The sequence below is a fragment of the Ascidiella aspersa genome, chromosome 1 (genome assembly GCF_963924565.1).
Source record: "Ascidiella aspersa chromosome 1, kaAscAspe10.2, whole genome shotgun sequence".
Lineage (NCBI taxonomy): Eukaryota > Metazoa > Chordata > Ascidiacea > Phlebobranchia > Ascidiidae > Ascidiella > Ascidiella aspersa.
In genome coordinates this window covers 13,278,938-13,292,688 of record NC_139447.1, presented here as the reverse complement: position 1 = coordinate 13,292,688, position 13,751 = coordinate 13,278,938, and the positions used below count along the sequence as shown (strand labels likewise).

At 35.9% G+C, this 13,751-nt stretch overlaps 20 non-coding genes across 20 annotated transcripts; 5 read left to right on the top strand and 15 right to left on the bottom strand.

Moving 5' to 3' along the window:
- Positions 1–154: 154 nt before the first annotated feature.
- On the bottom strand, positions 155–226 carry Trnap-ugg (transfer RNA proline (anticodon UGG)). Its single transcript has one exon. It is a non-coding gene; the product is annotated as a tRNA-Pro (tRNA).
- A 1,961-nt stretch (positions 227–2,187) lies between these two features.
- Positions 2,188–2,259, bottom strand: Trnap-ugg (transfer RNA proline (anticodon UGG)). Its single transcript has one exon. It is a non-coding gene; the product is annotated as a tRNA-Pro (tRNA).
- Positions 2,260–2,932: 673 nt separating this feature from the next.
- Trnad-guc (transfer RNA aspartic acid (anticodon GUC)) lies at positions 2,933–3,004 on the top strand. Its single transcript has one exon. It is a non-coding gene; the product is annotated as a tRNA-Asp (tRNA).
- Positions 3,005–3,203: 199 nt separating this feature from the next.
- Trnap-ugg (transfer RNA proline (anticodon UGG)) lies at positions 3,204–3,275 on the bottom strand. The gene has a single exon. It is a non-coding gene; the product is annotated as a tRNA-Pro (tRNA).
- Positions 3,276–4,218: 943 nt separating this feature from the next.
- Positions 4,219–4,290, bottom strand: Trnap-ugg (transfer RNA proline (anticodon UGG)). The gene has a single exon. It is a non-coding gene; the product is annotated as a tRNA-Pro (tRNA).
- Positions 4,291–4,572: 282 nt separating this feature from the next.
- Trnap-agg (transfer RNA proline (anticodon AGG)) lies at positions 4,573–4,644 on the bottom strand. Its single transcript has one exon. It is a non-coding gene; the product is annotated as a tRNA-Pro (tRNA).
- A 935-nt stretch (positions 4,645–5,579) lies between these two features.
- Positions 5,580–5,651, bottom strand: Trnap-ugg (transfer RNA proline (anticodon UGG)). The gene has a single exon. It is a non-coding gene; the product is annotated as a tRNA-Pro (tRNA).
- Positions 5,652–6,329: 678 nt separating this feature from the next.
- Positions 6,330–6,401, top strand: Trnad-guc (transfer RNA aspartic acid (anticodon GUC)). Its single transcript has one exon. It is a non-coding gene; the product is annotated as a tRNA-Asp (tRNA).
- A 603-nt stretch (positions 6,402–7,004) lies between these two features.
- Positions 7,005–7,076, bottom strand: Trnap-agg (transfer RNA proline (anticodon AGG)). The gene has a single exon. It is a non-coding gene; the product is annotated as a tRNA-Pro (tRNA).
- A 664-nt stretch (positions 7,077–7,740) lies between these two features.
- Positions 7,741–7,812, top strand: Trnad-guc (transfer RNA aspartic acid (anticodon GUC)). The gene has a single exon. It is a non-coding gene; the product is annotated as a tRNA-Asp (tRNA).
- Positions 7,813–8,011: 199 nt separating this feature from the next.
- Positions 8,012–8,083, bottom strand: Trnap-ugg (transfer RNA proline (anticodon UGG)). Its single transcript has one exon. It is a non-coding gene; the product is annotated as a tRNA-Pro (tRNA).
- A 943-nt stretch (positions 8,084–9,026) lies between these two features.
- On the bottom strand, positions 9,027–9,098 carry Trnap-ugg (transfer RNA proline (anticodon UGG)). Its single transcript has one exon. It is a non-coding gene; the product is annotated as a tRNA-Pro (tRNA).
- Positions 9,099–9,380: 282 nt separating this feature from the next.
- Positions 9,381–9,452, bottom strand: Trnap-agg (transfer RNA proline (anticodon AGG)). Its single transcript has one exon. It is a non-coding gene; the product is annotated as a tRNA-Pro (tRNA).
- A 935-nt stretch (positions 9,453–10,387) lies between these two features.
- Trnap-ugg (transfer RNA proline (anticodon UGG)) lies at positions 10,388–10,459 on the bottom strand. The gene has a single exon. It is a non-coding gene; the product is annotated as a tRNA-Pro (tRNA).
- A 678-nt stretch (positions 10,460–11,137) lies between these two features.
- Positions 11,138–11,209, top strand: Trnad-guc (transfer RNA aspartic acid (anticodon GUC)). The gene has a single exon. It is a non-coding gene; the product is annotated as a tRNA-Asp (tRNA).
- Positions 11,210–11,813: 604 nt separating this feature from the next.
- Trnap-agg (transfer RNA proline (anticodon AGG)) lies at positions 11,814–11,885 on the bottom strand. The gene has a single exon. It is a non-coding gene; the product is annotated as a tRNA-Pro (tRNA).
- Positions 11,886–12,169: 284 nt separating this feature from the next.
- On the bottom strand, positions 12,170–12,241 carry Trnap-agg (transfer RNA proline (anticodon AGG)). Its single transcript has one exon. It is a non-coding gene; the product is annotated as a tRNA-Pro (tRNA).
- Positions 12,242–12,525: 284 nt separating this feature from the next.
- On the bottom strand, positions 12,526–12,597 carry Trnap-agg (transfer RNA proline (anticodon AGG)). Its single transcript has one exon. It is a non-coding gene; the product is annotated as a tRNA-Pro (tRNA).
- A 468-nt stretch (positions 12,598–13,065) lies between these two features.
- Trnad-guc (transfer RNA aspartic acid (anticodon GUC)) lies at positions 13,066–13,137 on the top strand. The gene has a single exon. It is a non-coding gene; the product is annotated as a tRNA-Asp (tRNA).
- Positions 13,138–13,335: 198 nt separating this feature from the next.
- On the bottom strand, positions 13,336–13,407 carry Trnap-ugg (transfer RNA proline (anticodon UGG)). Its single transcript has one exon. It is a non-coding gene; the product is annotated as a tRNA-Pro (tRNA).
- Between the last annotated feature and the right edge of the window lie 344 nt (positions 13,408–13,751).

Genomic DNA, 13,751 nt, shown 5'->3' with positions numbered 1-13,751 from the left:
ATGGTTCTTATTATGTCAAATCACAGTCGGGTTCCTCGTTAGTATAGTGGTCAGTATCCCCGCCTGTCACGCGGGAGACCGAGGTTAGATTCCCTGACGGTGAGGTTATTTTTTTGTCAAGTAAATTATTACCTTGCTTTTATTGTCAAAAAAAGGGCTCGTCTGGGATTTGAACCCAGGACCTCTCGCACCCAAAGCGAGAATCATACCCCAAGACCAACGAGCCAGCTGCCAAAATAGTTTATGAAGTTCTGATTTTAAATAAGTGTTACAGTCATGTCATATTTTTTCGATCCAAGTCGATGAAATGTTAAAAAAGTCTTATCAGTGCTGCTGTTTCCTCCACTACCGCACATAAGACGGTTTATCATGAGACAATCAAGTGATTAAATGTCAATATACTTCTAAAGTCTGTGCTGAATTGATTCGAAATTTTTTAACCAAAACAATTAACAAAACTCGCAAATAATCCCCGAAGTAATACCTTGTGATTTAGTTAAAAGATTAGGGCTCGTCCGGGATTGGAACCCGGGACATCTTGCACCCTAAGCGAGAATCATACCCCTAGACCAACGAGCCATTACGCTGTAACATATTGAATTAAGTTTTTTTTTTGATTAAATATTACAATCGTGTCTTTTTTTTAAATAAGTTTCAAAATTCTTGATAATCTTGTTTTTCAATTGGAAGTCAATTAACCCATTTTGAGAACATTGGTTTGTTAGGTTTGTTTTCGTTTTTAACGCTATTAAACACGATAGATATAATTTAAGTTGTTCAGAACATTTAGGTATTAAGGTGGGACAAACTATTCTGATTCAGCACAAGGAAAATGTTTGTTATCAAAATTAGTGTGTTATAAATACATATGGTTTTTAATATGTCAAATCACGGTCGGGTTCCTCGTTAGTATAGTGGTCAGTATCCCCGCCTGTCACGCGGGAGACCGGGGTTCGATTCCTCGACGGGGAGGTTATTTTTTTGTCAAGTAAATTAATATTCTGCTTTGGTTTGAAACTTTGATTTGATTTAGTATTGACTACGAATACCTATCAATCCTCATTATTTTCTTTAGTATTCTACATCTGAACCCTTGTTACAGTCAAAAACAACAGACAAATGAAAATACAATTGCCTGAAGTATCACCTTGCTTTTATTCTCAAAAAAGAGGGCTCGTCCGGGATTTGAACCCGGGACCTATCGCACCCTAAGCGAGAATCACACCCCTAGACCAACGAGCCAGCTGCCAACATTGGTTAATGAGGTTAGAATTTTCAATAAGTGTTACAGTCATGTCATTTTTTTTTCGATCCAAGTCGATAAAATGTTAGAAAAGTCTTATCAGTGTTGCTGTTTAATCCACTACCGCACTTAAGACGATTAATCATGAGACAATCAAGTGATTGAAAGTCAATATAATTCTAAAGTCTATGCTGAATTGATTCGAAATTTTTTAAGCAAAACAATTAACAAAACTCGCAAATAATCCCCGAAGTAATACCTTGTGATTCTGTTGAAAGATTAGGGCTCGTCCGGGATTGGAACCCGGGACAACTTGCACCCTAAGCGAGAATCATACCCCTAGACCAACGAGCTATTACGCTGTAACATATTGAATTAAGTTTTTTTTCGATTAAATATTACAATCGTGTTTTTTTTTTAAATACTTTTCAAATCTCTTGATAATCTTGTTTTTCAATTGGAAGTCAATTAACCCATTTTGAGAACATTGGTTTGTTAGGTTTCTTTTCGTTTTTAACGCTATTAAACACGATAGATGTAATTTAAGTTGTTCAGAACATTTAGTTATTAAGGTGGGAAAAGCTATTCTTATTCAGCACAAGGAAAATGTTTGTTTTCAAAATTAGTGTGTTATAAATACATATGGTTCTTATTATGTCAAATCACAGTCGGGTTCCTCGTTAGTATAGTGGTCATTATCCCCGCCTGTCACGCGGGAGACCGGGGATCGATTCCCCGATGGGGAGGTTATTTTTTTGTCATGTAAATTAATATTCTACTTTGGTTTGAAACTTTGATTTGATTTAGTTTTGACTACGAATACCTATCAATCCTCATTATTTTCTTTAGTATTCTACATCTGAACCCTTGTTACAGTCAAAAACAACAGACAAATGAAAATACAATTGCCTGAAGTATCACCTTGCTTTTATTGTCAAAAACGAGGGCTCGTCCGGGATTTGAACCCGGGACCTCTCGCACCCAAAGCGAGAATCATACCCCTAGACCAACGAGCCAGCTGCCAAAATAGTTAATGAGTTTCGGATTTGCAATAAGTGTTACAGTCATGTCATTTTTTTTCGATCCAAGTCGATAAAATGTTAGAAAAGTCTTATCAGTGTTTCTTTTTCCTCCACTAACGCACATAAGACCGTTAATCAGGAGACAATCAAGTGATTGAATGTCAATATATTTCTAAAGTCTATGCTGAATTGATTCGAAATTTTTTAAGCAAAACAATTAACAAAACTCGCAAATAATCTCCGAAGTAATACCTTGTGATTCAGTTGAAAGATTAGGGCTCGTCCGGGATTGGAACCCGGGACATCTTGCACCCTAAGCGAGAATCATACCCCTAGACCAACGAGCCATTACCCTGTAACATATTGAATTAAGTTTTTTTTTTGATTAAATATTACAATCGTGTCTTTTTTTAAAATACGTTTCAAAATTCTTGATAATCTTGTTTTTCAATTCGAAGTCAATTAACCCATTTTGAGAACATTGGTTTGTTAGGTTTGTTTTCGTTTTTAACGCTATTAAACATGATAGATCTAATTTAAGTTATTCAGAACATTTAATTATTAAGTGGAACAAACTATTCTTATTCAGCACAAGGAAAATGTTTGTTTTCAAAATAAGTGTGTTATAAATACATATGGTTCTTATTATGTCAAATCACAGTCGGGTTCCTCGTTAGTATAGTGGTCAGTATCCCCGCCTGTCACGCGGGAGACCGGGGTTCGATTCCCCGACGGGGAGGTTATTTATTTGTCATGTAAATTAATATTCTGCTTTGGTTTGAAACTTTGATTTGATTTAGTTTTGACTACGAATACCTATCAATCCTCGTTATTTTCTTTGGTATTCTACATATGAAACCTTGTTACAGTAAAATAAAAACAGACGAATGAAAATACAATTGTCTAAAGTACCACATTGCTTTTATTGTCAAAAACGAGGGCTCGTCCGGGATTTGAACCCGGGACCTCTCGCACCCAAAGCGAGAATCATACCCCTAGACCAACGAGCCAGCTGCCAACTTTAGTTAATGAGGTTATGATCTTCAATAAGTGTTACAGTCATGTCATTTTCTTTTCAATCCAAGTCGATAAAATGTAAGAAAAGTCTTATCAGTGTTGCTGTTTAATCCACTACCGCACTTAAGACGGTTGATCATGAGATATTCAAGCGATTGAATGTCAATATACTTCTAAAGTCTATGCTGAATTGATTCGAAATTTTTTAAGCAAAACAGTTAACAAAACACGCAAATAATCCCCGAAGTAATACCTTGTTGATTTAGTTAAAAGACTAGGGCTCGTCCGGGATTGGAACCGGAGACCTCTTGCATCCTAAGCGAGAATCATACCCCTAGACCAACTAGCCATTACGCTGTAAAATATTGAAATAAGTTTTTTATTTTGATTAAATATTACAATCCTGTCTTTATTTAAAATACGCTTCAAATCTCTTGATAATCTTGTTTTTCAATTGCAAGTCAATTAACCCATTTTGAGAACATTGGTTTGTTAGGTTTGTTTTCGTTTTTAACGCTATTAAACACGATAGATCTAATTTAAGTTATTCAGAACATTTAGTTATTAAGGTGGGATAAACTATTCTTATTCAGCACAAGGAAAATGTTTGTTTTCAAAATTAGTGTGTTATAAATATATATGGTTCTTATTATGTCAAATCACAGTCGGGTTCCTCGTTAGTATAGTGGTCATTATCCCCGCCTGTCACGCGGGAGACCAGGGATCGATTCCCCGATGGGGAGGTTATTTTTTTGTCATGTAAATTAATATTCTACTTTGGTTTGAAACTTTGATTTGGTTTTGACTACGAATACCTATCAATCCTCATTATTTTCTTTAGTATTCTACATCTGAACCCTTGTTACAGTCAAAAACAACAGACAAATGAAAATACAATTGCCTGAAGTATCACCTTGCTTTTATTGTCAAAAAAGAGGGCTCACCCGGGATTTGAACCCGGGACCTCTCGCACCCAAAGCGAGAATCATACCCCTAGACCAACGAGCCAGCTGCCAAAATAGTTAATGAGTTTCGGATTTGCAATAAGTGTTACAGTCATGTCATTTTTTTTCGATCAAAGTCGATAAAATGTTAGAAAAGTCTTATCAGTGTTTCTGTTTCCTCCACTAACGCACATAAGACCGTTAATCAGGAGACAATCAAGTGATTGAATGTCAATATATTTCTAAAGTCTATGCTGAATTGATTCGAAATTTTTTAACCAAAACAATTAACAAAACTCGCAAATAATCCCCGAAGTAATACCTTGTTGATTTATTTGAAAGATTAGGGCTCGTCCGGGATTGGAACCCGGGACCTCTCGCACCCTAAGCGAGAATCATACCCCTAGACCAACGAGCCAGCTGCCAACATTGGTTAATGAGGTTACAATTTACAGTCATGTCATTTTTTTTTCGATCCAAGTCGATAAAATGTTAGAAAAGTCTTATCACTGTTTCTGTTTCCTCCACTAACGCACATAAGACCGTTAATCAGGAGACAATCAAGTGATTGAATGTCAATATATTTCTAAAGTCTATGCTGAATTGATTCGAAATTTTTTAACCAAAACAATTAACAAAACTCGCAAATAATCCCCGAAGTAATACCTTGTTGATTTAGTTAAAAGACTAGGGCTCGTCCAGGATTGGAACCGGAGACCTCTTGCATCCTAAGCGAGAATCATACCCCTAGACCAACTAGCCATTACGCTGTAAAATATTGAAATAAGTTTTTTTTTTGACTAAATATTACAATCCTGTCTTTATTCAAAATATGTTTCAAATCTCTTGATAATCTTGTTTTTCAATTGGATGTCAATTAACCCATTTTGAGAACATTGGTTTGTTAGGTTTATTTTCGTTTTTAACGCTATTAAACACGATAGATCTAATTTAAGTTATTCAGAACATTTAGTTATTAAGGTGGGACAAACTATTCTTATTCAGCACAAGGAAAATGTTTGTTTTCAAAATTAGTGTGTTATAAATACATATGGTTCTTATTATGTCAAATCACCGTCGGGTTCCTCGTTAGTATAGTGGTCAGTATCCCCGCCTGTCACGGGGGAGACCGGGGTTCGATTCCCCGACGGGGAGGTTATTTTTTTGTTATTTAAATTAATATTCTGCTTTGGTTTGAAACTTTGATTTGATTTAGTTTTGACTACGAATACCTATCAATCCTCGTTATTTTCTTTAGTATTCTACATCTGAACCCTTGTTGCAGTCAAAAACAACAGGCAAATGAAAATACAATTCTCTGAAGTATCACCTTGCTTTTATTGTAAAAAACGAGGGCTCGTCCGGGATTTGAACCCGGGACCTCTCGCACCCAAAGCGAGAATCATACCCCTAGACCAACGAGCCAGCTGCCAACATTAGTTAATGAAGGTTATCATTTTCAATAAGTGTTACAGTCATGTCATATTTTTTTTCGATCCAAGTCGATAAAATGTTAGAAAAGTCTTTTCAGTGTTGCTGTTTAATCCACTACCGCACTTAAGACGGTTCATCGTGAGATAATCAAGTGGTTGAATGTCAATATACTTCTAAAGTCTTTGCTGAATTGATTCGAAATTTTTTAAGTAAAACAATTAACAAAACTCGCAACTAATCCCCGAAGTAATACCTTGTTGATTTAGTTAAAAGATTAGGGCTCGTCCGGGATTGGAACCCGAGACCTCTTGCACCCTAAGCGAGAATCATACCCCTAGACCAACGAGCCATTACGCTGTAACATATTGAAATAAGTTTTTTTTTGATTAAATATTACAATCCTGTCTTTATTTAAAACACGTTTCAAATCTCTTGATAATCTTGTTTTTCAATTGGAAGTCAATTAACCCATTTTGAGAACATTGGTTTGTTAGGTTTGTTTTCGTTTTTAACGCTATTAAACACGATAGATTTATTTTAAGTTATTCAGAACATTTAGTTATTAAGTTGGGACAAACTATTCTTATTCAGCACAAGGAAAATGTTTGTTTTCAAAATTAGTGTGTTATAAATACATATGGTTCTTATTATGTCAAATCACAGTCGGGTTCCTCGTTAGTATAGTGGTCAGTATCCCCGCCTGTCACGCGGGAGACCGGGGTTCGATTCCCCGACGGGGAGGTTATTTTTTTGTCAAGTAAATTAATATTCTGCTTTGGTTTGAAACTTTGATTTGATTTAGTATTGACTACGAATACCTATCAATCCTCGTTATTTTCTTTAGTATTGTACATATGAACCCTTGTTACAGTAAAAAACAAACAGACAAATGAAAATACAATTGACTAAAGTACGACCTTGCTTCTATTGTCAAAAACAAGGGCTCGTCCGGGATTTGAACCCGGGACTTCTCGCACCCAAACGAGAATCATACCCCTAGACCAACGAGCCAGCTTCCAAAATAGTTTATGAAGTTCTGATTTTCAATAAGTGTAACGAGCCAGCTGCCAAAATAGTTAATGAGTTTCGGATTTGCAATAAGTGTTACAGTCATGTCATTTTTTTTCGATCCAAGTCGATAAAATGTTAGAAAAGTCTTATCAGTGTTTCTTTTTCCTCCACTAACGCACATAAGACCGTTAATCAGGAGACAATCAAGTGATTGAATGTCAATATATTTCTAAAGTCTATGCTGAATTGATTCGAAATTTTTTAAGCAAAACAATTAACAAAACTCGCAAATAATCCCCGAAGTAATACCTTGTTGATTCATTTAAAAGATTAGGGCTCGTCCGGGATTTGAACCCGGGACCTCCCGCACCCTAAGCGAGAATCATACCCCTAGACCAACGAGCCAGCTGCCAAAATTGGTTAATGAGGTTACAATTTACAGTCATGTCATTTTTTTTTCGATCCAAGTCGATAAAATGTTAGAAAAATCTTATCAGTGTTGCTGTTTAATCCACTACCGCACTTAAGACGGTTGATCATGAGATAATCAAAGTGATTGAATGTCAATATACTTCTAAAGTCTATGCTGAATTGATTCGAAATTTTTTAAGCAAAACAATTAACAAAACTCGCAAATAATCTCCGAAGTAATACCTTGTGATTCAGTTGAAAGATTAGGGCTCGTCCGGGATTGGAACCCGGGACATCTTGCACCCTAAGCGAGAATCATACCCCTAGACCAACGAGCCATTACCCTGTAACATATTGAATTAAGTTTTTTTTTTGATTAAATATTACAATCGTGTCTTTTTTTAAAATACGTTTCAAAATTCTTGATAATCTTGTTTTTCAATTCGAAGTCAATTAACCCATTTTGAGAACATTGGTTTGTTAGGTTTGTTTTCGTTTTTAACGCTATTAAACATGATAGATCTAATTTAAGTTATTCAGAACATTTAATTATTAAGTGGAACAAACTATTCTTATTCAGCACAAGGAAAATGTTTGTTTTCAAAATAAGTGTGTTATAAATACATATGGTTCTTATTATGTCAAATCACAGTCGGGTTCCTCGTTAGTATAGTGGTCAGTATCCCCGCCTGTCACGCGGGAGACCGGGGTTCGATTCCCCGACGGGGAGGTTATTTATTTGTCATGTAAATTAATATTCTGCTTTGGTTTGAAACTTTGATTTGATTTAGTTTTGACTACGAATACCTATCAATCCTCGTTATTTTCTTTGGTATTCTACATATGAAACCTTGTTACAGTAAAATAAAAACAGACGAATGAAAATACAATTGTCTAAAGTACCACATTGCTTTTATTGTCAAAAACGAGGGCTCGTCCGGGATTTGAACCCGGGACCTCTCGCACCCAAAGCGAGAATCATACCCCTAGACCAACGAGCCAGCTGCCAACTTTAGTTAATGAGGTTATGATCTTCAATAAGTGTTACAGTCATGTCATTTTCTTTTCAATCCAAGTCGATAAAATGTAAGAAAAGTCTTATCAGTGTTGCTGTTTAATCCACTACCGCACTTAAGACGGTTGATCATGAGATATTCAAGCGATTGAATGTCAATATACTTCTAAAGTCTATGCTGAATTGATTCGAAATTTTTTAAGCAAAACAGTTAACAAAACACGCAAATAATCCCCGAAGTAATACCTTGTTGATTTAGTTAAAAGACTAGGGCTCGTCCGGGATTGGAACCGGAGACCTCTTGCATCCTAAGCGAGAATCATACCCCTAGACCAACTAGCCATTACGCTGTAAAATATTGAAATAAGTTTTTTATTTTGATTAAATATTACAATCCTGTCTTTATTTAAAATACGCTTCAAATCTCTTGATAATCTTGTTTTTCAATTGCAAGTCAATTAACCCATTTTGAGAACATTGGTTTGTTAGGTTTGTTTTCGTTTTTAACGCTATTAAACACGATAGATCTAATTTAAGTTATTCAGAACATTTAGTTATTAAGGTGGGATAAACTATTCTTATTCAGCACAAGGAAAATGTTTGTTTTCAAAATTAGTGTGTTATAAATATATATGGTTCTTAATATGTCAAATCACAGTCGGGTTCCTCGTTAGTATAGTGGTCATTATCCCCGCCTGTCACGCGGGAGACCAGGGATCGATTCCCCGATGGGGAGGTTATTTTTTTGTCATGTAAATTAATATTCTACTTTGGTTTGAAACTTTGATTTGGTTTTGACTACGAATACCTATCAATCCTCATTATTTTCTTTAGTATTCTACATCTGAACCCTTGTTACAGTCAAAAACAACAGACAAATGAAAATACAATTGCCTGAAGTATCACCTTGCTTTTATTGTCAAAAAAGAGGGCTCACCCGGGATTTGAACCCGGGACCTCTCGCACCCAAAGCGAGAATCATACCCCTAGACCAACGAGCCAGCTGCCAAAATAGTTAATGAGTTTCGGATTTGCAATAAGTGTTACAGTCATGTCATTTTTTTTCGATCAAAGTCGATAAAATGTTAGAAAAGTCTTATCAGTGTTTCTGTTTCCTCCACTAACGCACATAAGACCGTTAATCAGGAGACAATCAAGTGATTGAATGTCAATATATTTCTAAAGTCTATGCTGAATTGATTCGAAATTTTTTAACCAAAACAATTAACAAAACTCGCAAATAATCCCCGAAGTAATACCTTGTTGATTTATTTGAAAGATTAGGGCTCGTCCGGGATTGGAACCCGGGACCTCTCGCACCCTAAGCGAGAATCATACCCCTAGACCAACGAGCCAGCTGCCAACATTGGTTAATGAGGTTACAATTTACAGTCATGTCATTTTTTTTTCGATCCAAGTCGATAAAATGTTAGAAAAGTCTTATCACTGTTTCTGTTTCCTCCACTAACGCACATAAGACCGTTAATCAGGAGACAATCAAGTGATTGAATGTCAATATATTTCTAAAGTCTATGCTGAATTGATTCGAAATTTTTTAACCAAAACAATTAACAAAACTCGCAAATAATCCCCGAAGTAATACCTTGTTGATTTAGTTAAAAGACTAGGGCTCGTCCAGGATTGGAACCGGAGACCTCTTGCATCCTAAGCGAGAATCATACCCCTAGACCAACTAGCCATTACGCTGTAAAATATTGAAATAAGTTTTTTTTTTGACTAAATATTACAATCCTGTCTTTATTCAAAATATGTTTCAAATCTCTTGATAATCTTGTTTTTCAATTGGATGTCAATTAACCCATTTTGAGAACATTGGTTTGTTAGGTTTATTTTCGTTTTTAACGCTATTAAACACGATAGATCTAATTTAAGTTATTCAGAACATTTAGTTATTAAGGTGGGACAAACTATTCTTATTCAGCACAAGGAAAATGTTTGTTTTCAAAATTAGTGTGTTATAAATACATATGGTTCTTATTATGTCAAATCACCGTCGGGTTCCTCGTTAGTATAGTGGTCAGTATCCCCGCCTGTCACGGGGGAGACCGGGGTTCGATTCCCCGACGGGGAGGTTATTTTTTTGTTATTTAAATTAATATTCTGCTTTGGTTTGAAACTTTGATTTGATTTAGTTTTGACTACGAATACCTATCAATCCTCGTTATTTTCTTTAGTATTCTACATCTGAACCCTTGTTGCAGTCAAAAACAACAGGCAAATGAAAATACAATTCTCTGAAGTATCACCTTGCTTTTATTGTAAAAAACGAGGGCTCGTCCGGGATTTGAACCCGGGACCTCTCGCACCCAAAGCGAGAATCATACCCCTAGACCAACGAGCCAGCTGCCAACATTAGTTAATGAAGGTTATCATTTTCAATAAGTGTTACAGTCATGTCATATTTTTTTTCGATCCAAGTCGATAAAATGTTAGAAAAGTCTTATCAGTGTTGCTGTTTAATCCACTACCGCACTTAAGACGGTTGATCGTGAGATAATCAAGTGGTTGAATGTCAATATACTTCTAAAGTCTTTGCTGAATTGATTCGAAATTTTTTAAGTAAAACAATTAACAAAACTCGCAACTAATCCCCGAAGTAATACCTTGTTGATTTAGTTAAAAGATTAGGGCTCGTCCGGGATTGGAACCCGAGACCTCTTGCACCCTAAGCGAGAATCATACCCCTAGACCAACGAGCCATTACGCTGTAACATATTGAAATAAGTTTTTTTTTGATTAAATATTACAATCCTGTCTTTATTTAAAACACGTTTCAAATCTCTTGATAATCTTGTTTTTCAATTGGAAGTCAATTAACCCATTTTGAGAACATTGGTTTGTTAGGTTTGTTTTCGTTTTTAACGCTATTAAACACGATAGATTTATTTTAAGTTATTCAGAACATTTAGTTATTAAGTTGGGACAAACTATTCTTATTCAGCACAAGGAAAATGTTTGTTTTCAAAATTAGTGTGTTATAAATACATATGGTTCTTATTATGTCAAATCACAGTCGGGTTCCTCGTTAGTATAGTGGTCAGTATCCCCGCCTGTCACGCGGGAGACCGGGGTTCGATTCCCCGACGGGGAGGTTATTTTTTTGTCAAGTAAATTAATATTCTGCTTTGGTTTGAAACTTTGATTTGATTTAGTATTGACTACGAATACCTATCAATCCTCGTTATTTTCTTTAGTATTGTACATATGAACCCTTGTTACAGTAAAAAACAAACAGACAAATGAAAATACAATTGACTAAAGTACGACCTTGCTTCTATTGTCAAAAACAAGGGCTCGTCCGGGATTTGAACCCGGGACTTCTCGCACCCAAACGAGAATCATACCCCTAGACCAACGAGCCAGCTTCCAAAATAGTTTATGAAGTTCTGATTTTCAATAAGTGTAACGAGCCAGCTGCAAACACTAGTTAATGAGGTTCTGATTTTCAATAAATGTTACAGTCATGTCATTTTTTTTCCATCCAAGTCGATAAAATGTCAGAAAAGTCTTATCAGTGTTGCTGTTTCCTCCACTAACGCACAAAACACGGTTAATCATGAGACAATCAAGTGATTGAATGTCAATATACTTCTAAAGTCTATGCTGAATTGATTCCAAATTTTTTAAGCAAAACAATTAACAAAACTCGCAAATAATCCCCGAAGTAATACCTTGTTGCTTTATTTAAAAGATTAGGGCTCGTCCGGGATTTGAACCCGGGACCTCTCGCAGCCTAAGCGAGAATCATACCCCTAGACCAACGAGCCAGCTGCCAACATTGGTTAATGAGGTTACAATTTTCAATAAGTGTTACAGTCATGTCATTTTTTTTTCGATCCAAGTCGATAAAATGTTAGAAAAGTCTTATCAGTGTTGCTGTTTAATCCACTACCGCACTTAAGACGGTTGATCGTGAGATAATCAAGTGGTTGAATGTCAATATACTTCTAAAGTCTTTGCTGAATTGGATCGAAATTTTTTAAGCAAAACAATTAACAAAATTCGCAACTAATCCCCGAAGTAATACATTGTTGCTTTATTTAAAAGATTAGGGCTCGTCCGGGATTTGAACCCGGGACCTCTCGCACCCTAAGCGAGAATCATACCCCTAGACCAACGAGCCAGCTGCCAACATTGGTTAATGAGGTTACAATTTTCAATAAGTGTTACAGTCATGTCATTTTTTTTTCGATCCAAGTCGATAAAATGTTAGAAAAGTCTTATCAGTGTTGCTGTTTAATCCACTACCGCACTTAAGACGGTTGATCGTGAGATAATCAAGTGGTTGAATGTCAATATACTTGTAAAGTCTATGCTGAATTGATTCGAAATTTTTTAAGCAAAACAATTAACAAAACTCGCAAATAATCCCCGAAGTAATACCTTGTTGCTTTATTTAAAAGATTAGGGCTCGTCCGGGATTTGAACCCGGGACCTCTCGCACCCTAAGCGAGAATCATACCCCTAGACCAACGAGCCAGCTGCCAACATTGGTTAATGAGGTTACAATTTTCAATAAGTGTTACAGTCATGTCATTTTTTTTCGATCCAAGTCGATAAAATGTTAGAAAAGTCTTATCAGTGTTGCTGTTTAATCCACTACCGCACGTTAGACGGTTGATCATGAGATAATCAAGTGATTGAAGAATTAAGTTTTTTTTTGATTAAATATTACAATCGTGTCTTTTTTAAAAATACATTTCAAAATTCTTGATAATCTTGTTTTTCAATTGGAAGTCAATTAACCCATTTTGAGAACATTGATTTGTTAGGTTTGTTTTCGTTTTTAACGCTATTAAACACGATAGATATAATTTAAGTTGTTCAGAACATTTAGTTATTAAGGTGGGACAAACTATTCTTATTCAGCACAAGGAAAATGTTTGTTTTCAAAATTAGTGTGTTATAAATACGTATGGTTCTTATTATGTCAAATCACAGTCGGGTTCCTCGTTAGTATAGTGGTCAGTATCCCCGCCTGTCACGCGGGAGACCGGGGTTCGATTCCCCAACGGGGAAGTTATTTTTTTGTCAAGTAAATTAATATTCTGCTTTGGTTTGAAACTTTGATTTGATTTAGTTTTGACTACGAATACCTATCAATCCTCATTATTTTCTTTTGTATTCTACATCTGAACCCTTGTTACAGTCAAAAACAACAGACAAATGAAAATACAATTGCCTGAAGTATCACCTTGCTTTTATTGTAAAAAACAAGGGCTCGTCCGGGATTTGAACCCGGGACCTCTCGCACCCAAAGCGAGAATCATACCCCTAGACCAACGAGCCAGCTGCCGAAATAGCTAATGAGGTTCTGATTTGCATTAAGTGTTACAGTCATGTCATTTTTTTTCGATCCAAGTCGATAAAATGTCAGAAAAGTCTTATCAGTGTTTCTGTTTCCTCCACTAACGCACATAAGACGGTTAATCATGAGACAATCGAGTGATTGAATGTCAATTTATTTCTAAAGTCTATGCTGAAATGATTCGAAATTTTTTAACCAAAACAATTAACAAAACTCGCAAATAAACCCCGAAGTAATACCTTGTTGATTTAGTTAAAAGATTAGGGCTCGTCCGGGATTGGAACCCGAGACCTCTTTCACCGTAAGCGAGAATCATACCCCTAGA